This window comes from Panthera tigris, chromosome B1 (assembly GCF_018350195.1).
Source record: "Panthera tigris isolate Pti1 chromosome B1, P.tigris_Pti1_mat1.1, whole genome shotgun sequence".
NCBI lineage: Eukaryota > Metazoa > Chordata > Mammalia > Carnivora > Felidae > Panthera > Panthera tigris.
This window is the reverse complement of record NC_056663.1, coordinates 81675324-81698723: the sequence shown is the minus strand read 5'-3', so window position 1 is coordinate 81698723 and position 23400 is coordinate 81675324. Positions and strand designations below refer to the sequence as shown.

General features: G+C 38.2%; 1 long non-coding RNA gene and 1 pseudogene across 3 annotated transcripts in view; both read right to left on the bottom strand.

Annotated features, from left to right (window-relative positions):
• LOC122237948 overlaps nucleotides 1-12127 on the bottom strand; it is a 149361-nt gene extending 137234 nt beyond the window's left edge. For all 3 annotated transcript variants that reach the window (XR_006216755.1, XR_006216753.1, XR_006216754.1), the window contains exons 1-2: nucleotides 12013-12127; nucleotides 6579-6623 (exon numbers count right to left, since the gene is read on the bottom strand). This is a non-coding gene — a long non-coding RNA (uncharacterized LOC122237948). The remainder of the gene's footprint in view (nucleotides 1-6578; nucleotides 6624-12012) is intronic.
• A 7327-nt stretch (nucleotides 12128-19454) lies between these two features.
• LOC122238072 lies at nucleotides 19455-22105 on the bottom strand (annotated as a pseudogene).
• Between the last annotated feature and the right edge of the window lie 1295 nt (nucleotides 22106-23400).

The window sequence follows — 23400 nt, the reverse complement described above, 5'->3', positions numbered from 1 at the left end:
TAGTATTTTGCTGACAATTTTTGCATCAATGTTCATTAGAGACATTTTTTTCATGTTGTGTTGTGTGTGTGTGTGTTTCCTGTAGTTTCTTTATTTGGCTTTTGTTTCTTTTATTTTACCTTTATCAGGCTAAAGTTGACCTTACAGAATGAGTTAGGAAATATTTCTTCCTCTTTAATATTTGGAAAAAGTTTGAGAAGAACTCGCGTTAATTCTTCTTTAAATATTTGGTAGAATTCACCAGAGAAACCACCAGGTCCATAGCTTTTCTTAGGAGATCTTTGATTACTGATTCAATTTCATTACTAGTTGCAGATTTATTCAGATTTTTCTAATTCTTCACTATTCAGTCTTGATAGTTTTGTGTTTCTAAGAATTTGTTCATTCCATCTAAATTATCCAGTTTGTTGGCATACATTCATAGTACGCTCATATCCTTTTAATTCTATAAAATCAGCAGTAATGTCCCTACTTTCATTTTTGATTTTAGTAATTTGAGTCTTCTCATTCTTATTTTCTTCGTCTTTTTAGCTAAAAATTTATCCATTTTGTTGATCATTTTGAGGAACAATTTTTGGTTTCATTGATTTTTCTCTATTGCTTTTCTATTCTCTATTTCACTTATCTCTGCTCTAATTTTTGTTATGTCCTTTCTTCTACTAACTTTCAGTTTAGTCTGCTCTTTTTTCTAGTAAAGGTTGTTGATTTGAAATCTTCTCTGTTTTTTAGTGTAAGTATTTACAACCATAAATTCTCCCTTAGCACTGCTTTCACTGCATCGCATAAGTTTTGGCATATTGTCATTTTCATTTGTCTCTGTCTTGGTCTGCTTGGGATGCCATAACAAAATATCATAGATTGGGTGGCTTAAACAACAGCAATTTATTTTGCTCACAGTTCTGGAGACTGGGAGTCAAAGATCAAAGTACCAGAAGAGTTGGTGTCTGGTAAAAACTCTGCCCTTGAGTTGTAGACTGCCACTGTCTCACTGTGTGCTTATGTAAACTCTTCTTGTGCATGTGGGGGAGGGGATGGTGGTGGCAGACAGAGCTCTCTGGTGTATCTTCTAACAAAGACACTAATCCTATTGGATCAGGGTCCCACCCTTATTACCTCATTGAACCTTAATTGCTTCCTTAAAGGTCCCATCGCCAAATTCGGCCACACTGGGGGTTAGGGCTTCAACGTATGAATTTTGGGGAGACACAAACATTCAGTCCATAACATTCAGCTCCTGGCCCAGTTTATGCCTTCAACATTTTGCTTAGAAATCTCTTCGGCTAAATATCCAATTTCATTGTTTACAAGTTCTATCTTCCACAAAATACTAGAGCACAATTCAGCCAACTTCTTTGCCAGTTTGTAACAAGGATCACCTTTCTTCTAGTTTCCAATAACCTATTCTTCACTTCCATCTGAGACTTCACCAGAGTGATCTTTAAAATCCATATTTCTACCAATATTCTATTCATGATTATTTAAGAAAATGGAGGTTTTCTCTCCAGCTCTCCTCTTTTCCTTAAGAGACCCCACTAGAATCACCATTGACATCCATTTTTCTACCAACAGCATCTTCATGGAAATCTAGGCTTTTTAAAGCACATATCTCTGGGGCACCTGGGTAGTTCAGTTGGTTAAGTGTCCAACTTTGGCTCAGGTCATGATCTCACAGTTCACCAGTTCAAGCCCCATGACAGGCTCTATGCCAACAGCTCAGAGCCTGGAGCCTGCTTCAGATTCTGAGCCTCCCTCTCTCTCTGCCCCCTCCTGCTTGTGCTCTATCTCTCTGTCTCTCTCTCTCTCTCTCTCTCAAAAACAAAACAAAACAATACAAAAGGCACATATCTCCAAAATCCTCCAACCTTCACCCATTACCCATTTCCAAATCTACTTCCACAACTTTAGGTATTTGTTACAATCAGCATGCCTACTTCATGGCACCAAATATATCCGCTCAGGCCATTATGACAAAATACCATACCGTGTGGCTCAAACAACAGAAATTTATTTTCTCACAGTTTTGGAGGCTAGAAACATCAAGGTCCAGCAGGGTTCAGTTTCCTAGTTTCAGTTCTCTTCTTGGCTTACAGATGGTTACCTTCTCAGTGTGTCTTCACATGATCATTCCTTGGTGAATGTGGGAGGAGAGAGAGACAGGGAGGCAGGGGGAGGCGGCACCTCTCTGTTGTTTTTTCTTATAAGGAGACTAATCCTGGTGGATTAGGGCCACACACTTTTTACCCCATTTAACCTTAATTACTTCCTTAGGGCTCCTCTATCTCCAAATAAACCCATACTGGGGGATAGGTTTTCGACCTGAATTTTAGGAGGACACAAACATTCAGTCTCTAACAGTCTCTAACTATTTTCTAACTCCCTTGTAATTTCTTCTTGACTCACTGGCTGTTTAATTTTCACAAATGTGGAATTTTCCACTTTTCCTTCTGTTATTGATTTCTAACATCATCGTGTTGTGGTCAAAGAAGATACTTTGTGTGATACCTATATTTTAAAATCTGTTTTAAATTTAAATTTTGTTACCTAACATATGTCTATCCCAGAGACCTTTCCATGTTCACTTAAGAATGTGTATTATGTGGTTGAGTATTATATATATACACACACACACACACACACACACACACATATATACATATATTAGATCTAATTGATTCATTATGTTGTTCAAGTCCTCTATTTCTTTATTTATCTTCTGTGCCGTTGTTCCATCCATTATTGAGAGTTGAGTATTGAAGTCTCCAACTGTTACTGTAGAAATGTCTTTCTCTCTCCCTTCAATTTTGTCAATTTTTGCTTTATATATTTTGATAGTCTGTTATTGAATGCATAAATATTTACAATGGTTTTATCTTTATCGTATAAAATGTTTTATTAATATATAATGTCTCCCTTTGTCTCTTGTGACCTTTTTAAATTTAAAGTCTATTTTGTCTGATAATAATATAGCTAGCTACCTCTGCTCTCTTTTGGTTACATTTGCACAGAATAACTTTTTCTACCTTTTCACTTTCAACCAATTTGAGTATCTGGATCTAAAGTTAGTCTCTTATAGACAGCATATAGTTGGATCTGGTTTTTTTTTTTTTTTAAGTTTATGTACTTATTTTGAGAGAGAGAGAGAGAGAGAGAGAGAGAGAGAGAGAGAGAGAGAATCCCAAGCAGAGAATCCAATGCTCAGCGGGCTCATGGGATGAGGGCTCGATCCCATGACTGTGAGATCATGACCTGAGTTGAAATCAAGAGTCAGATGCTTAACTGACTGAGCTACTCAGGTGCCCCTGGATCTGTGTTTTAATCCAGTCTGCCAATATCTGTCTTTTGACTAGAGAGTCTAATAAGTAATTGTTGATAACTAGGTATTTACTTCTGTCACTTAGCTATTTATTTTCTATATGCTTTATAACTTTCTTATCCTTCATTTCCTGCATTTGATCTTTTGTATTTAGTTGATTTGGGGGAGTGAAATGTTTTAATTATCTTCTAATTTTCTTTTATGTATATCCTATAACAATTTTCCTTGTGGTTACCACGGAGATTACATTTAACATCATAAAGTTATAACACTGTAATTTGAATTTATATCAGATTAATTCCAAAAAGATACAAAAGTTCTGCTTTTTATAGTTCTATCCTCACCCCTTCGGTAAATGTCGCAAAATTATGTCTTTGTACATTATGTGTCCAAGAACTTAAATCAATAATTATTTTTAAAAATGCACTAGTCTCTTAAAATTATGTAGGAAACAAAATGTGTGGTTACAAGTAAAATTCTCAATAACACTAGCTTTTAGACCAATAAATTTTAAAAATGTATTGGTCTTTTAAGTCATGTGGAAAATAAAAAGTGGAGTTGTACACTGTTGAAATCTTTATTTCTTCACACAGCTTCAAGTTATTATCTAACATCCTTTTATTTCAATCTTCAGGACTCCCTTTTTTTTTTTTTTTTTTTTTTTTTTTTAAATTTTTTTTTTCAACGTTTTTTATTTTATTTTTGGGACAGAGAGAGACAGAGCATGAACGGGGGAGGGGCAGAGAGAGAGGGAGACACAGAATCGGAAACAGGCTCCAGGCTCCGAGCCATCAGCCCAGAGCCTGACGCGGGGCTCGAACTCACGGACCGCGAGATCGTGACCTGGCTGAAGTCGGACGCTTAACCGACTGCGCCACCCAGGCGCCCCATGGACTCCCTTTAATATTTCTTGCAGGGAAGATCTAGTGATAAAGAACTCCCTCAGATTTTGTTTATTTAGGAATGTATTAATTTCTCCCTCACTTCTGAGAAAAGTTTTGCTGGATATAAGATTGTTGGTTGACAGATTCTTTCTTTTAATACTTTGAATATATCAGCCCACTGCCTTCTGACTTCCAATGTTTCTGATGATAAATCTGCAAAAAATCTTACTGAGGATCTCTTGTGTGTAACCATTTGTTTTCCTCTTGCTGCATTCAATATTCTGTTTTACTTTTTGACAGTTTGATTATAATGTGTCTTAGTGTGTATCTCTTTGATCACCCTACTTGGAATTCATTGAGCTTCTTGGATGTTTGTCTTCATGTCTTCCATCAAATTTTTTGATGTTTTCAGCCATTATTTCTTCAAATGATCTCTCCTTCCCTTCCTTTCTCTCTTTTCTTTCTAGGACTCCCACAATGTGTAAGTTGGTCCACTAGATGGTATCCCACAGGTTCCTTAGGCTCTCTTACTTTTTTTTTTTCTGTTCTTCACACTCGATAATTTAAATTGTCCTATCTTCAAATTTGCTGAATCTTTCTTTTATGATTCAAATCTGCCTTTGAATGCCTCTAGTGAAATTTCTACTTCACTTACTATACTTTGCAACTACAGAATTTCTTTTTGGCTTCTTTTTAAATTTTCTGTCTTTGGTAATATCCCATTTTGAACATACATTTTTTTTCTGGACTTTTCCCACATCTTCCTTTAATTCTTTGAGCATCATTATGATAGTTATTTTGTCCAGTAGATCTGTCTTTTGGTCTTCCTCAAGAATAGTTTCTGTTTGTATATTTCTTTTCTTTTCTTTTCTTTTCTTCTTCTTCTTCTTCTTCTTCTTCTTCTTCTTCTTCTTTTGAAGTGCATAAAAGTCTTCTTTCCTTTGAATGGGCAATACTGCTTAGTTTCTTGGGTAAAGGTTTTTTTTCTGCTTAGTTTCTTTATATGCTTTGAGATATTTTTGTTGAAAATGGACATTTGAATCTAATAATGTGGTATCTCTCAAAATCAAATTCTTCTCCTTCAAGGGTTCGCTATTTTTTATTTTTGTTTTGATCTTTGTAGGCTATCTCTTTGCTGAGGATCGGCCTGAAATATAAACAAGGTCTTTGTAGGCCTTTTCTGAGCCTGTACCTTTCCCTTGGCATGTGAAATGACTTTCTAATTTCCTTTTATTATGCAGCTGCTTTTGAATGTCCTAGTCTTTAATGTGTGGCTCTCATAAGGGCAGAAAGATAAAAATTATGGGTAATAAATGAAACAAAGTGCCAGCTCATCAAATCCTCTGGCATTCATTTGTGCCAGAGAGGGAAAGGCTTACAGCAATGGAGTGGGGGGTGGGGTGCAACCATGGGTGGCCACTTCTGTGTCTGCACTTACATGACTAGAAGCAGCAATCAGAACTCAATATCAGATATTCAATATTTAAAGGAGAGGGTCCTGGTGTGCCTGGGTGGTTCAATTAGTTGAGTGGCCGACTTCAGCTCAGGTCATGATCTAAAGTGGGTTTGAGCCCCACATCAGGCTCTCCACTGACAGCATGGAGCCTACTTCAGATTCTCTGTCTCCCTCTCTCTCTGCCCCTCCTCCGCTTGCACACACACATGTACACACACACACACACACACACACACACACACGCATGCACACATTCTCTCTCTCTCTCTCTCAATAATACACATTAAAAATAAATAAACAAATGTTCACCCCGGCTCCTGCAAGTTGCATGTAAGCTGCTCAAAGATTATCTGCGTAGCTGCCTGCCTTGACCTGGAAGTGGAAGATAGGGGGGCTACCACTGTGCTAAGAGTTGAAATTGATTGAAATTAACTTCCAAGCCTTCGTTTAGAATCTGCAAGCCTTCAATAGACTCCAGGGTTCCAAAATAGTTACAGAAGAGATTCTGCAGTGTGATTATTGTCTAGGTGAGAAGAAAGATTTCTGATGCTTCCTACTCCATCTTCCCAGAATCCTCCTCCCCAGCTAAATATTTTCAATAAATACAGAGTCTGCAAATATCAACATTGCTATGAATTGAAGTGTTTTCTTTCTTTTAAAGTAAAAAAAGAAAGAAAGAAAAAAAAAGAAAGTTAACATAACCACCTGTTTCTACTTGGAAGAAATTCTAGAGTGCAAATGCATTTATAGAGAATACTGCCACATGACATCATAAAAAAACCATGGTCTGACATCACATGATTCCTATAACATACAAATATTATTCTTTTTTTAAAATATTATTCTTAATGATGCCAAGATTTTGTGACTCAAGATGTGGAGTTAAAGGAAAGAGAAATGAGATCCTTAAGTAAAAGAAACTTACATGCATGTGAAATCTGGACTCAGAGAGCTGAATTCATGCTGTATCCTGGAACACAAATGAAATGTAATATATTCATTCACTCCTTCCTTCCTTTCTTCATTCCTCTCTTTCTTCCTTCCTTTCTCCCTCCCTCCCTTTCTTCCCTCTCTTTCTTTCCTCTCTCCTTTTCTCCCTCCTTTCCTCCCTCCTTCCCTCTCTCCCTCTCTTCCTCCCTCTCTTCGTTCCTCCTTCCTTCCTTCTTTCCTTCCTTCCTTCCTTCCCTCCCTCCCTCCCTCCCTCCATCACTAAACAAAATTATTGTATACCATCATATCACAAGCACTGTCTTAGACACTGGATATAAAACAGTGAACAAAAAGACAAAGTCTCTTTCTCATGGAGTTTACATTCAGAAAGACTAAAAATAGTAGATACAACAAATAAATTATGCATTATGTTCAAAGGTAGTAAATGCTATGGAGAAAATATAAAGTGGGAAAAGGGAATGAGGAGTGTCAGGGTAGGTAAAAGTGCTGCTATTTCTTCTGTAGTGTTTAGTGTTAGGGAAGCCCTCATTGTAGTAAATAATTTACAATATTTGAATCATAGTCAATTCAGTCAGTAGTTAAACCTTCCTTTAAATCAGTTAATATACAATACCCAAATTAGCCTAACTTTCTCCACCTGGAGAATCTTTTGATCTTTTTCCTTATTAAATTAAAATGTACCAAAATGCTGTGCTCGTTGCTTAGTGTGTCAGGCAGTTTGACATAAAAAAAAAAAAAAAAACCCTGAATAAATACCCCTCCACCCCTATCCCAGAGGTGTATGCAATTATTAGAGTGATTCTTTAAAGGACTTGTTAAAATGCCAAAATAGTGCCACAGAAAACATGTGAAAGAAAGATTTAAGTTTTCTTTATGAAAAAAAAAAGTGTTTAACAAGGGTTTATGGGGTTTTATAAAAACACCTTAACACCTTACAGACCTAAGGGGGAAAAAGCTCTATTTAAGTATCATGCACCAATAGCAGACCACCCAATGCTGATGACTAGAAGCCTCAAACAGACCCATCCTTGGGAGCCTATGTGGAGACCCTAATTTTATGGTCATTTTAATTGTATTTGGGTTATTACCTCATGCCCCAGCAAACACCTACAGTATTTAATAAAAATGAGCACAGAACACTGTTCTAGTTAAAGTATGTACCCAAATCATAAACTAAGTATGCTTCACCATAAATTAACTGGGTGTTTAGTGTTTCTTCGCCTTTAAGTTATATTTATTTTTCTTATAACATGGTATGCTTCACTATATACCAAATCAACGTTAATTGACTTAGCATTTAGATGCACTCTTCTATCTCTGGCTCATACATCCACAAACACACCTGCCCTACATATTATAAAGTGATAAGTACAGTTAATCAACCCTCCAGATATTCAAGAGAATAACTATATTAGATCACTGGAACTGAAAAGCAAATAAATCTTGAAAAGAAAGGAAAAAGAAAACTCATTTTGTGTTTGTCTAGATTCTAGCTATAGTGCTACTAGTTATATCATAGTTGAGTCAGATATAAGGAGTTGTGGTCTTCCTCTGCAAAACAAAAGGAAATATCTTGAAAAACCACACTCCTTCATTTTGTATTTGTCTATGGTCTTAAAGATGGATTCTTAATTTTTTTGCTTCAGTGCTCTTCAGAAAAAAATTAACAGATGAGGACAACATATAGCATTTAGAATTGATGTTCTTTACTGTCATGACTGACTAGCTATTCTAGCACCATTCCCTTAATTACCAAATGTGTAGTTCCTTCTATTTCCTTACCTAGTCATTCCATAACCCATGAAATTTAGATCTGCACAACCCTCCCCCTACAACATCACACTAAGAGAGTTCTTGTTTTGTTTTTTAATTTTTTAAAATGTTTTTTTTTACTTATTTATTTTTGAAAGAGAGACAGAATGCTAGCTGGAGAGGGGTAGAGAGAGTGGGAGACACAGAATTGGAAGCAGGCTCCAGGCTCTGAGCCATCAGCACAGAGCCTAACATGGGGCTCAAACCTGTGAGCCATGAGATCATGACCTGGGCCAAAGTTGGAAGCTCAACTTACTGAGCCACCCAGGTGCACCAAAGGAATTCTTGTTTCAGTCTCCCCAAATATCCTAACTGCCAACATTGCTGGTCTTTTTTTAGTCTTCATTTGATTTGACTTCTCTGTAACTTCTACCTTATAGAGTACTTCCTCCATAAAACTCTCTCTGACTTGGGCTTCCACACCACCACCATCATGGTTTCCATCCTCCAGTCTTAGAAAACCTTCTCAGTCTCCTACACTGGCTTCTTTTTCTCTGAATATCTTTTAATTATAGATAATCCTATATCATCCTGTACATTATTCTCTTTGCACTCTGCAAACATTCCTTGAGTGATTCTATCAATCTATATGGTTACAATACAAATTGAATGTGTGACGTGCCATCCTCCAAGAAAAACAGATTCCTTCCCCCATGTTCCCAATTCTGAAAAGAGAGATATCACCTGCCAGATGTTGGTGCCAGAAACCTAGATGTCCTTCACCTTTCATGTAGGGTTACCAGATTTAGAAATTAAAAATACAGGGCCTTCAATTGAATCTTAATTTCAAGTAAACAATGAATAATTTTTCAGTGTTAATATTTCCCAAATACTGAAATTTAACTGAGCACGTTATATTTTATGTGGCAATCCTACCTCTACATCTAATCAAACATCAAGCTCTTAATCTCTTCAAGTCCTTTTATTTCCCATTGCCTCCCTCCTAGACCTAACCACCATTGTCTATTGCTTAGATCTCTAAAATGCCTTCCAATCAGACTCCTTGAATGCTCCATTACCCCCTAAAATCCATTTCCTACACAGCAAACAGAGTGATCTCTTTTTTAAAGTTTATTTATTGTGAGAGAGAGAGAGAGAGAGAGAGAGAGAGAGAGAAGTAGGGGACAGAGGGAGGGAGAGGGAGAGGGAGAGGGAGAGGGAGAGAGAGAATCCCAAGTAGGCTCCAAGCTCAGTGCAGAGCCTGACATGGTGCTCAATTTCATGAACTGTGAGATCATGACCTGAACTGAAATCAAGAGTCAGACGCTTAACTGACTGAGCCATCCAGGCACCCCCAGAGTGATCTTTAAAAGCAAACAAACATGAATTACATTAGGACATTCATCCTCTTACTTCCCATCAACACATCTCTTACTATTATCACCTTAATGCTGGCTTCTGCTTACTTCTCCATCCTATATTTTCGTGATTCAATTTAGTTTACTATGTTTTTTTTTTTTTTAATTTTTTTTTTTAAACGTTTATTTATTTTTGGGACAGAGGGAGACAGAGCATGAACGGGGGAGGGGCAGAGAGAGAGGGATACACAGAATCGGAAGCAGGCTCCAGGCTCTGAGCCATCAGCCCAGAGCCCGACGCGGGGCTCGAACTCACGGACCGTGAGATCGTAACCTGAGCTGAAGTCGGATGCTTAACCGACTGAGACACCCAGGCGCCCCAGTTTACTATGTTTGACTACAATTATCTTATTTCAATTCTTCAAATTCCTTTTGGGTCTTTCTGCCTTCCCACATACTGTTTCCATTGCCCTGGACTTTATAGACCACTGATAACAGAATTTGTACTTTATTGAAGTGAAATTCACATAAAAGAAATTTAATCATCTTAAAGTGAACAATTCAGTGGAATTTAGTAAATTCACAATATTGTTCAACCTCCACTTCTATATTGTTGCAGAACATTTCCATCACTACAGAGTAAAACCTTTTAGTCGTTAAGCAGTTTCTCCCCATTCCCACCTCTCCTTATCTTCTGGCACCCATAAACTGCTTTTTGTCCCCATGGACTTGCATATTCTATATACTTCATATAAATGCAACCATATAATATGTAGTTCTTTGTGTCTGGCTTCTCTCATTTTAGCATAACATTTGGGGGATTTATACATGTTGTGGAATGTATCTGTTCCTCATCACTTTTTATGGCTGAATGATATTCCATTGTGCATATACACCACTATTTGTTTACCCTTTCATCTGTTGATGGACCTTTCGGTTGTCTCCATCTTTTGGTTATTGTGAATAGTGCTGTTAAAAACATGCTGGTACATGTATTTCTTTGAATACCTGTTTTCAGTTCTTTTGGAGTAAATATCTAAGCATGAAATTGTGAGTCATATGGTAACTCTGTAGCTTAACTAAACTTTTTGAAGAACCACTAAACTGTTTTCCATAGCAGCTGAACCATTTTACATTCCATCAGCAATGTATGAGGGTTCAAATTTCTCCACATCCTCACCACTTGTTATTATCTGATATTTAGATATAACCATCCTAGTAGGTATGAGATGTATCTCATGTGGTTTTGATTTACATTTCTCAATGACTAATGGTTTTGAGTATAATACATATACACGGAGAGAGACAGAACATATAAAGCTTATTGCCTGTTTGTATATCTGCTTTGGAGAAATGTCTGTTCAATCGTTTGCCCATATTTTAACTGGGGTGTTTGTCTTGTTAATTTGTAAGAGTAGGTTATATATACTGGATGCTAAACCCTTGTCAGATACATGTTTGCAAGTATTTTCTCCCATTGTGTAGCTCTCTTTTCACTTTCTTGATATTGTGCTTTGATGCACAAAAGCTTTTGATTTTAATGAAATCTAATTTATTTTTTCTTTTATTGTTTATGCTTTTCGTGTTATATCTAAGAATTAATTGCCAAATTCATGGTCATGAATATTTGCTCCTACATTTATTTCTAAGAGTTTTATGGTTTTAGCTCCTTTATTCATATGGGCATTGATCCATTTGGGGTTAGTTTTTAATGTATGATGTGAGATAAAGGTCCAACTTGATTCTTTTCCATGTGGATATCCAAATGTCCAACACTATAACAGAATTTTCTCCTAGCCTCTTCCCCATCTCTTCCCACCTCCTTTTTCCAGTCCCTATATATCTTTCAGGGCTCAGCTTAAATGTTACTACCATCCTTGCATACCTGCTCCCTCCCTCTCAGAGTAGATGTCATTCTATTATTTAGATATTGAATAGATATTATTCTATTATCCTTACTATATGCCCACATTTCACCATGTGCTCAATTTCTGTCCTCCCTGCTACATTATGAACTCCAGAAGGTTAACAACTATGTCTGTCTGATTCACCACTGTATCCCCATTGCCCAGTACAGTGTCTGCCATATATATTTGTTGAATTAATAAATATTTGTTGCATCACCTATTCTCCACAATTTATCTCCAATCCAGGCCTCTTCTCAATCACACTTAAAGACCCTGTATTTAATGAATATAAAATCTTTCTCTTGTTTCCACGTCTGTCTAAAATGACCTATGTTCATTCTTTGCCCTTTCCTTTGAAACATGCTCAAACATCACTCCTGTAAAGACTTACCAGACTCCTATAGCTACTTATTCATTCCTTCATAGCACCTTGTACTTATTTCTATAATAGCATTTAATATATCATATTACAGTCAATTGCTATAGGTCTAGTCCCACACCAGGCCATTAAGTCTTCAGTGGGAGGAATGGGATGGAAACAACCATTGAAACAATGGAAACCATGGAAACAATTGGTGACTAATTTCTACTCTATGGGAAAGTTACATTATATCCAAAGAAGGCCACTTCAGCTGACAGGGGCCACCTCAAATGTGGGCCCAGCAATGCATGATGATGAAACTTTTCATTCTAGCCACAATGTCCCAATTAAAAGTTATCACTTCTTAGCCTTATATGTTGATGGGGTAGCCAGTGAAATGTCTGCAGAGTTGTCAGGTGACTTCTAGAAAGGGTTGAGTCACTTGGGACAGAGACTCCTTTTGCCCTTATTCCTTTCTACTTTTTTCCAGCCTGAAATGTGGACGTGATGGCTGGAACTCTAACAGACATATTGGACCATTATCTGAAGTTGTGACATGACTTTGAAAACAGAAGCCACACGTTAGGATTGGAAGAACACAAACATGGATAGTGTCTAGGTCCTTAATGACTGTGACACTTCCATTCCACCCTGTCTACTTACAAACTTCTTTTACAAAATAGAAAAATGGAAAAATCGACCTTTATCTTGTTTCAAATACTGTTTGGAAATATTTCAAAGTTGTTTATTTTACGCAGCTAAACCAGTTCTAACTATTATTTCATATTTTCTTTTTAAATACAAAGTGAACCAGTAAAAGATATCCACAAAGATAGCTACAAGTCAGGCGCCTGGGTGGATCAGTTGGTTGAGCATCCGACTTTGGCTTGGGTCATGAACTCACGGCTCCTCATTGAGCCCCACCTCAGGCTCTGTGCTGACAGCTCAGAGTCTGGAGTCTGCTTCAGATTCTGTGTCCCTCTCTCACTCTGTGCCTCCCTCGCTCATGCTCTCCCTCTCTCTCTCTCTCTCTCTCTCTCTCTCAAGAATAAATAAAACATCTCTCTCAAGAATAAATAAAACATTGAAAAAAAATTTTTTTAAAGATAGCTACAAGTCACCTATCTATGACCCCACAGAAAGCACATTAAAAGTTAATGTTATAGAAGTAAACATATATGCATATGTATATGCATACATATATATGTACATATATATATATGCATACACTTCCCAGCTCTGTCCACTGAGAAGCCTAGAAGCAATGACACTACAGTAGGAATGAACACACCAGGAACCCAGATCTTGGTTTCCAAATGTCATTCTCCTCATGGCAATAGAAATAACCAGGGATGTGGAGAGAAATGGCTGATTCCAGGACTAGGGCAGGAGAAATACAAGATGAGCTGGAACTTTCTGGCCGAAAAGTAAGCAACAACAACAACAACAGCAACAACAAAATGATGTAGGCATGTTGAAAGGTCACAGGAGCCAACTTCTGAATGGAATCTAATAGCTAAATATGGACAATTTGAACAAGAAAATAAGTAGTAATATAATAGATTATAACTCATAGAATAAACATTCACAAGTCCACACTGACTTGTGAATTGAATAAATATTGGAATAAATTCAAAAATAATTGAATAAATAAGTACATGTGGAAAAATAGACAGCTCTTTATTACAGCAGAATTCCAACTAATAAATGTAGACTGAATGATGGAAATAAGAAAATTACCATTTGGCAATACCTGACTTAGTAATTATTGTAGGCTAGGATAATTGATGAATTAAAAAATTAGTAAGCAAAAGGATGGTAAAAAACAGGATATTACATGGTCTCAACATATCTTCCCAAAAAATACTTATTAATCATAAAGGCGAAATAGTAATTGTATATGCAGAAATCTTGCAGACACCTTCTTAACCAAGTGATCAAAATTATCACCTACAGTGAGACAAACCAATGTCATGTATCTCCTGATAGGCCTGAAAAGGGTATTACATCACTTTGGTGGTATTCTTGCACGGAGGCATAATTCAACATGCATGTTTCAACATGAGGAAGTATCAGACAAATCTAAATCAAAAGACATTCCACAAAAATAACTGGCCAGAACTTTTCAAAAGTGTCAAAGTCACGAGCAACAAATGAAACCTTCAGAACTGTCCTAGATTAGAGGAAACTAAAGTGACATGCCAATTAAATGCAGTGCAGAATCTTGGATTGGATCCTGGGCCATAAAAAGAACTTTAGTGGGATAAATGGCAAAATTTGAATGAAGTCTGTACATTAGTTAATATTGTTTCAATGTTAACTTGCTGGTTTTGATTATTATACCACGGTTAGAACATATTAATATTTGGGGAACCTGAATAAAGAGCATACGGAAACTCTCTATTTTTGTAACTTTTTTTGAAACTCTGAAAGTATTTCAAAATAAAAAGTTAAAAAAAACAAATAGGTGTGACACCGAGATATTAAAAGAAATATATATTTTGGTCTTTGTCCCTGTTTTCTGGTTTACAGCTCCTAAATCCCTTGGAATCTCCAAAACGATGTGTCTTTTCGTATGCTAACAAAATAACTTGTGGCTGGGGCTCTTGAATAGCTTAGGTTGGGGGCTGGTTGCCAGGGAAACCAACCAGGTGATTAGAGGGTTGGAACTTTCAGCCCCACCCCCCAGATCTCTGGGGAGGGGAGAAGGAGGAGCTGGAGTTAAGCACTAATGGCTAATGATCTAATCAATGGTGCCTACTTAATAAAACCTACACTAAAAACCCTAATTATAGGGTTTCAAGAGCTTCCACGTTCCTGAACATGTCTATATCTAGGTGGGCTGGGAGGGTGGCCTGCCCAGAGGACATGGAGGCACTGCACGCCTTGTCTTATGCATCTTTTCCAACTGGCTGCTCTTGAGTTGTATCCTTTTATAATAAATCAGTAATCTAATAAATTAAGCACTTTTCCTGAGTTCTATTGAGCCATTCTGGTAAATTATCAAACCTGGGGAAGGGATCATGGGAACCTCTGATGCATAGCCATTCAGTCAGAAGCACAGGTGACAGCCTAGAGGTGCAACTGGCATCCCAAGTGGGGTGCAGTCTTATGGGCCAGCGCCCTTAATGTGTGGAGTTTACACTAGCTCCAGGTAGTTAATGTCCTAACTGAATTATAGGACATCCAGTTGGTGTCCAGAGAGTTGGAGAATTTCTTGGTGTACAAAACCCACAGGCTGGGTGTCAGAAATGCTGGTGTGAGTAGAAGAAATAGTTTTTCCTCTAACAGGTCGATGGTTATGCTAACGCATTATTCTTTATGTCAACATAAAGAATGTCTAATGCTATTCATGTCTAATAGAGTTGGCTATCTATCTCATAGAATATTTCTAGAAAAATTTCTTTTCAAATAATTTTTAAGTAGATCATTAACAGTGGGGATCTCCCAGTTACCAATGTTATGGTGACAACCACAAGATATATATATTTTTTATATCTATATATAAAATCTATTTTATATTTTATATCTATATATTTATATTTTATATTTTATATAAAATATATCTATTTTATATTTTATATAAAATATATCTATTTTATATTTTATATAAAATATATCTATTTTATATTTTTGGATTGGATCCTGAACGATTAGACCAAATTAGATCTTTTATATCTATATATTTATATTTTATATTTTATATCTATATATTTATATTTTATATCTATATATTTATATTTTATGTCTATATATAAAATATCCCGAAAAATAAAATAAAATACCCTGAATTAGGACTCAGTATTTTTTGAGGTGGGCAGTAGTATGATGCAAGTGGAATCTAAGAAAAATCTACATGGCAATGGTAAGAAAGAAAGATCTGAAAGAAGGAGGGGCATGGCCAGGTAACAGACCATGATCTAAATCAGAGTGGATGAAGATTTGAACTCTGGTTAGCAGTCAGGATAGAAGGAAGATATTAAAGAAATCTACATTTTAAAGTTCAGGATTTGAAATCTGAAAAACAAGGAAGGAGCCACAGATGCTAGTTATCATGGAAAACAGTAGCATCTTGATAGAAATAAAGAGATTGGGAGGGACATATGATGAACCCAATTTTGGCCATGTTGAACTTGAAGTAGTGACAGAACATTTGGAGATATGAGGCTGGAACTCAGAAAAGAGATTCAAGCTGGAAGTACATTTGGGTGTCACTAGCAAAATGTTAATTGCTGAAATCATTAGAATGTATGATCTCTTTGATAGAAAAACAGCAACAAAGAAAATCAGAGAAACAGGGGCTGCAGAAGGGAAAAGACTAAAATAGGTTCTTCTCATACTTCTATGCTCAGTTATTAGCAGAAAACATGACCACTTTAGTTTTAAAATTACAGCCAGCAACTTTTATAATGGTGCCTATCTTGCAACGACCCTCCGTCTCCAGGAATGGCTTATGGCTGCAGGGGTGGGGTCCAATGGCCATGCTGCTTCATGACCTTGCATCTTGGGCACCGATGAAGAGAATATAAACCTGGTTCAAGGGAAGGTATTCTCTTTCTCTCTCTCTCTCTGTCTCTCTGGCATTTACAACTCAGAATGGAAAGACTTTGCTACCAGGAGTCACATTTATGCTAAAGCCCCGTAGAAAAAGTCAACCAAATCCTATCTCTAAGGTCTCTGAAGCTTAATCCCCAAGGTCTGTTTTTCAATTCTCCATAACACATCAGTCTCTTCCAACAAATGCCATCCCTCTCCTTTTTGCTTTCAAGCACTTGAAATCAGTTTCCATTGCTATGAGCAAAACATTAATACCACTGTCTTAGTCCATTCAGGCTGCTATAACAAAATACCAGAGACTGGGTAAGCTTATAAACAACAGCAATTTATTTCTCTCACATCTGGAGGCTGGGAAGTCTAGGATAGAGGCCCTGGCAGATTTGGTGTCTGGTGAGAACCTACTTCCTGGTTCACGGACAAAGGGTTCAGCCCTCATGACCTAACAACCTCTCAAAGACCCTCCTCTGAACATCATCACAGTGAAAATTAGGTTTCAACACATGAATTTGCCCCATGGGAGGTGAAGATGGGGACCAAACACCATAACAACGACAAATATTTAATGACCATTCCTTCAGCACTACTCCAACTTTAGTGTGGATATGAATCACCTAGGCATCTTGTTAAATGTAGATTCTGATTTATTGGGCCTGGGGTGGAGTCTGGGATTCTGTATTTCTAACCAGCTTCCAGATGATGCCATTACTGCTGATCTGAAGACACACTTGAAGTAGCAAGGCACCACATAACACTAGCTCTTTCCTCAAGGAACTCAGTCTGGCAATGCAGACAAGCCACATGCCTGTGAAATAAATAAATAATTCAAGGTATCACAGAAAGTACACTGGAGTGATTTTAGCCTTGGCTCTGTTTAATCCTACAGTGTTCAGAAGCACCTGGAAGGCTCAGTTGGTTAAGCGTTCAACTTTGGCTCAGGTCATGATCTCACGATTCGTGAATTTGAGCCCTGCACTGGGTTCTCTGCTGTAAGCACAGAGCCCACTTCCAATCCTGTTTCCCTCTCTGCCCCTACCCCACACTCTCTCTTAAAAATTAACATTAAAAAAAACCTACAATGTTCAAACTTGCAAATCACTGAATCAAACTGGACCTCAGTTTCTGTATCTGTAAAGGGAGAGTGACAGGATGACTATCACATCCTTCTCAACTGTTAAATTCAATCTGTGATTAGAATTAAGATTAATTACACAAACAGGGGTAATTAATGCCAGCTTAGACAATTATCCATTATATGTGTATAATAAGAAAAGCTATTTCTTTTTTTTTAATGTCTATTTATTTCTGAGAGAGAAAGAGAGAGACAGAGAGCGAGTGGGGGAGGGGCAGAGAGAGAGGGAGATACAGAATCTGAAGCAGGCTTCAAGCTGTCAGCACAGAGCCTGACATGGGGCTCAACCCCACAAACTGCAAGATCATAACCTGAGCCAAAGTCAAGGCTTAACCGACTGAACCCCCCAGGTGCCCCAAGATAAGTTATTTCTAATAAATATACACTTAATGATCTCAAAAATGTGCACAAAATATTGAGTGGAAAATCAGTTTAACTAACAATATCTATAATATTGTCTTATGAATTCATGGTTAATTCTAACTTTTCCTCTTTATCTTTTTCTGGATTCCCTACTATTATAGGTAATATTTTTATAAGAAACCCCAAATCTATAATTTTTTTTTAATGTTTATTTATTTTGAGGGATAGAGAGACAGAGTGCAAGTAGGGGAGGGATAGAGAGAGAGGGAGACGCAGAATCCAAAGCCAGCTGCAGGCTCTGAGCTGTCAGCACAGAGCCTGATGCAGGGCTCAAACTCACGAACAGTGAGATCATGACCTGAGCTGAAGTCAGATGCTTTACTGACTGAGCCACCCAGGTGGCCCTAGAAACCCCAAATCTATAAAAGACAGTGCCCATCCTTGTCAATCCCTGACTGTCCCAACCCTACCCAACTGCTCCCCACCTGAGCTCTGAGTTGGGGATGGCTCAGTCTATCAATATATTTGAAGCTTCCTTCTCATGAGTGAACAGAATCCGGAATTCGTTTGTCCAGTGTTCCTGGAGGGAAATGGAGACCCCCAGGAATTCAGTTACCATTTCATCTGACTGGCCTCCTGCCCAGCTTCTGGTTTTCACCCTAGCTCCCTGTTGGGATAGGAGCCCAGCCCTGAACCTTGGCCAAAAAAGCTGTAGCTCTTGCTCCACTTAATTCTGGCCAATCCAGGAGGTAAATCCTGCTAGCGGTACCACAACCACTACCCATCTCAGCTTCCCCAGTTACTAGATTGTCTGCTTTAGCCCAGGAGACCTCCCAGAACTGAAGCTTAGATAACAGCTCAGATAATGGGATATCCAGCAAAACCTGAGAAATTCTCCCCCAGGCCTAACACATTAGCCTGCCAAAAGCCTTTACAAATGACTTCTTTACATTCACAAGTAGACTGACCAGAGATACAGCAACACGTTTTGCAGGCTAATTCACTGTATTGACCAAAAAAAGCAGCTGTAGCGTCAGAGGTAAAATGTATGTGCTATCCAGTCATGGTGTGAGCACACACTTTTATGTCTCTACCCTTACATCACTGGAAAAATTGTGATCATATAACATCTTTGGGACTTGGTTTCCTCATCTGTAAACTGACTGGACAGCTCTCAAGCCTGTTCAATTAAAATTCTAGATAAATTTCTTTACCAAGCAATTACATTCACTTTTTGGCCCCATCCTGTTTCTCCCATTGTATTCATACTGCTAAGTATAGCCCTGATCTCACGTTATTATTATTTTTTTAATAGGATAGAACAATCTTACTCTTCACAAAAAGGTTTTCAGTAAATGAGCTTTTCAGTGGAGAAGAGATAACATGAAAATGAGCCTGGAGCCTACAGGAGCAGTAGCTCAGCTCAGGGCGTAAGGTCCTCCTTGCCCAGGTGGTGAGGCAGGGGTGTGTACTCCCCTCCCTTTATTAGCTTATCCTGCTGTGTCCTGATGCCACTCAGGCGTTTCATCGTTTTCTGCTGAAGCAGACCTTCTACAAAATTATCAAATTCTATCTTGCACTCTCTCTCTGCATGGATACCACTGATTCCATGTATACACTCTATCTACTCTTTTTCAAAAGCATGACATCGACCTGGAATCTTGTGAGGCTGCTCAACACTTCGGATTGACATCCAATGATCTAAGTTAAGACCCAGCTTTTCTGCACGTCAAAGAAGGGCACGGTGTCCCTCTGTCGTGCCCTTGTCTCCTTGCCGGCCACTGCTACTGGATGATCTCTCCCACTATTTTATAGTTAGTTGTATGTGTGAGTTGTTTGTTTGTTGTTGTTTTTTTTTTTCCCCATGACTTCCTTGAAGACAGAGGTTTTGTCTTCCTTGGTCGTTGCAGCTGAGAGCAAACCAACACAAAATACTCCACTCCACACTTGAACAAAATTTGCGAAATAAGTTTTCTTTACAGTCCTTACCAGTTCCTTGCATCCTGAAAACGTCATTTTCAGATAAAATTTGTCATTTTGAACATCAGAGCAACCTTAAGAATTTTGGCTATTTGATAGCAGGAAAAGGGAGGGGCATGGCAATTATTTTATGAATTAATAGAGTCTACCTTCCTCAAAAACAATTTAGGGCAGGTCACAGTGCCCCAGAATAAGCAAAAAGAGGGGGCAACTGGCAAACTTCACCTTACTGGTGCTCAGGAGCCCTGAAGCTATCTCCCCAGAGAGCAGGGCGAAATCAGCTCACAAGAATTCGTATGATAAGAACAGAGGCACCTGAAAAAGCACCAGAACATCAAGGCTTACAATAAAAGTGTCAGCCTCCTGGTGGAGCTTGAGCTGGGCTGCAATAATTTTCTTCCTGATGAATTGACTTCAAAGATTCCTTGGGTCACTTGAAGAACATTTGGTAAAATATGTAAATATTAGTTTCTCTTCTTACCTCTAGTAGAGAAAAAGTGCTTTGAAAGCCTAGCAGAGAAGAGAGTTGTTAAAAAATAATTTTCAGAAAATGGTAGAATCATGGCTCCCATACAGCCATTAAAATGAACATGGGTTATAGAGGTTTTTTTTTTTTAATCATATGACATGAGGGAACCAGAGAGATGTTATAAACCAGTTCAAAGGAAAAGTCAAAGCAGCACAAATTCACAAGGATTAAAGGAACGTTGTAAATAGGGCCAAACTACTTTTTTCATGTGGCAGAGGAAGTAAATTAAAATCACTGCTGGATCAGACATAATATACATATCTATCAGTTGCCTACCACTGTGGCAGAATAGCTCAAAGACATTGCACTGGGCTAGAATCTATCTTATCATCTGGAAGGGATTGCTATGCACAAGGCCGGCTTTCCATTGAAACGAAATTTTTTCTACAGAATTTACTTGACCCAGCTGCCCTAACAGCTTTCTTTAACATAACAGATGTTGCGGCCACGCTTTGGCAAGCAAATGACTGTCATGTCATAATTGAATCCTCTACCGGGATCTGAGATGCCAATATTTCATACTGCCTTTTAAAATGCCACACATGGCAGGAAAAAAAAAACCTTATTTTTTAAAGTTCCTTAGCAGCCTGACATTCTCTAGTAGATATTCTCTACCTCTGTGAAGAATCAGGACACAGGGTTTTCCTAATAAACAAGGCCAAATTATTTTCTCAAAAAGTAATACTGACTCTGCTCAAATCCTCAGATGAGTATTCACTTGAGACCCTAAGGTCTTGTGCCATAAATGGTGGAAGACAATTTGGGCCTGAGAAGGTTTGAAGGCTGGTGTTAACTATCACCAGGCTTTGTTCACACTTCCAATAACTGCTTCAGGAACAGCATCTCCCTGATGGGCCCACAGTATTTCTGTTGATTTAGAACTGCTCCTGGGGTACCTGGGTGGCTCAGTAGGTTAAGCATCCAACTTTGGCTCAGGTCATGATCTCATGGTCGTGAGTTTGAGCCCCGTGTCAGGCTCTGTGCTGACAGCTCAGAGCCTGGAGTCTGCTTCAGATTCTGTGTCTCCCTCTCTCTCTGCCCCTCCCCCACTCATATTCACCCTCTCCCTCTCTTTCTCACTCTCTCTCTCTCTCTCAGAAACAAATAAACATTAAAAATTTTTTTAAAAAGGGGCACCTGGGTGGCTCAGTCAGTTAAGCATCCGACTTTGGCTCAGGTCATGATCTCACAGTTTGTGAGTTTGAGCCCTGCGTCGGGCTCTGTGCTGACAGCTCAGAGCCTGGAGTCTGCTTCAGATTCTGTGTCTCCCTCTTTGACCCTCCCCCGTTCATACTCTGTCTCTCTGTCTCAAAAGTAAATAAACATTGAAAAAAAATTTTTTTTAATTGTTTTTAAAAATAAAAAAAGAACTGCTCTCAGTGGTGTCTGTGCTTTCTCTTTTATGTCAGTTGCCCAACTGGTAGAAACAAAGGTACAGCCCTGCAAGGTAGACCTTAGATGCAAAGGGAGGAACAGATGAGGAAGCTGAGCTCTTCTTCCCTTTGTCCCCTTCCCCTGGCAATCAGTAACCTCACCCCTTCGCCATCTTCCTCCTGCACCACCATGGGGTTCTCCCCTTGTTATTCTACCTCAGCCCAGGCACTGAAGAGCCTTTGTTCACTATTCCAACTTGTTTTGCGGGCATATCTCTTCTTTGGGTTTCATCCCCTCAGCTCCCTCCAGGAGCTCCACTCTACTCCCTCCTAGTCTTGGCCGCTCCCTCTCCTCAGCAAGGTTTCTCTTATCTTTTTTTCCAGTCAAGGCAGCTGGCAGCTTTCCTCAGAATCTAAAGACTCATGTAATCTTGAGCAAGGCAAAGGCGGCTGGCGGGAGGGATTAGGATCCCCTTCTCTAAGCAGGGAGGAGGGTGGTTCCTAGAGAGCCAGGCACTCTGTAAACTACCAACGGGCTGCTTTGACCATAAAAGCAGTTCAGCCTGGCCTTTGGTGAATGTCTATTTTTTTTTTTTCAGTAGAATTGTATCCTCATGGACCCACCAGCGTAAGTTAACAGCAAAATATACATTCCAATAGCTGAATGAGTTGACCTGTTGTATGGGGTTACTTAGTATTGTTCATTTAAATACTGGAGAATGTCTGTCAAATACAATGGTTTTCGCTGTAGCACAGTTGATGTTAAACTGTTCTGACAGTAAGTAGGCAATAGGTTCAGCAGCTCTAAAGGAAAATCGTGGTCTGTATTAATAAAACCATGTCATCAGCATTGAGAAGGGTGCATTCTCTACTATTTACTATGCCTTGCAGCCTCCTCTCTTTTAACAGCTGTATCAAGTTATATATGATGGATCTATAATGCCAAATTAGGACACTACTCTGTTTTATATACATTTAGAATTGGAATTTTGCCCTACCCATAGGAACTCAGAATGTACACCAGGATTATAGAATTTGATAGATAAATAGATTCATTCAAAAGATACTCATTGAGTGCATTATTGTTCTATGAACCAGAGATACAAAATAAATAAGACATGGTCTCTGTGGAGAAGACAGTGCAAATGAGTATTACCGCATTTTCACAAGGTTAGGATATGACTGTCAGTCATTGTATTCTGGTATCAAGGATTCCTGAAACTTTATTAATTTAAATAGAAATGAAATTCAGTGGTGCTGTTATGTATGATACATGGTCTTATGGGAGCACTAATAAGTGATCTGATCAGAAAATAAAATCACCATAAACCCACATTATTTTAATTCTGATATATTTTTTAATAAAACAATAAAAGTAACACGTGCTTATTGTAAAAAGTCCTACCCAACCCCTCACTTCATTATTCTTAACTATGTTTTTATTGGAATAAAGGGAATAATACTGGTCAGTAGTAGATTACTTTTAA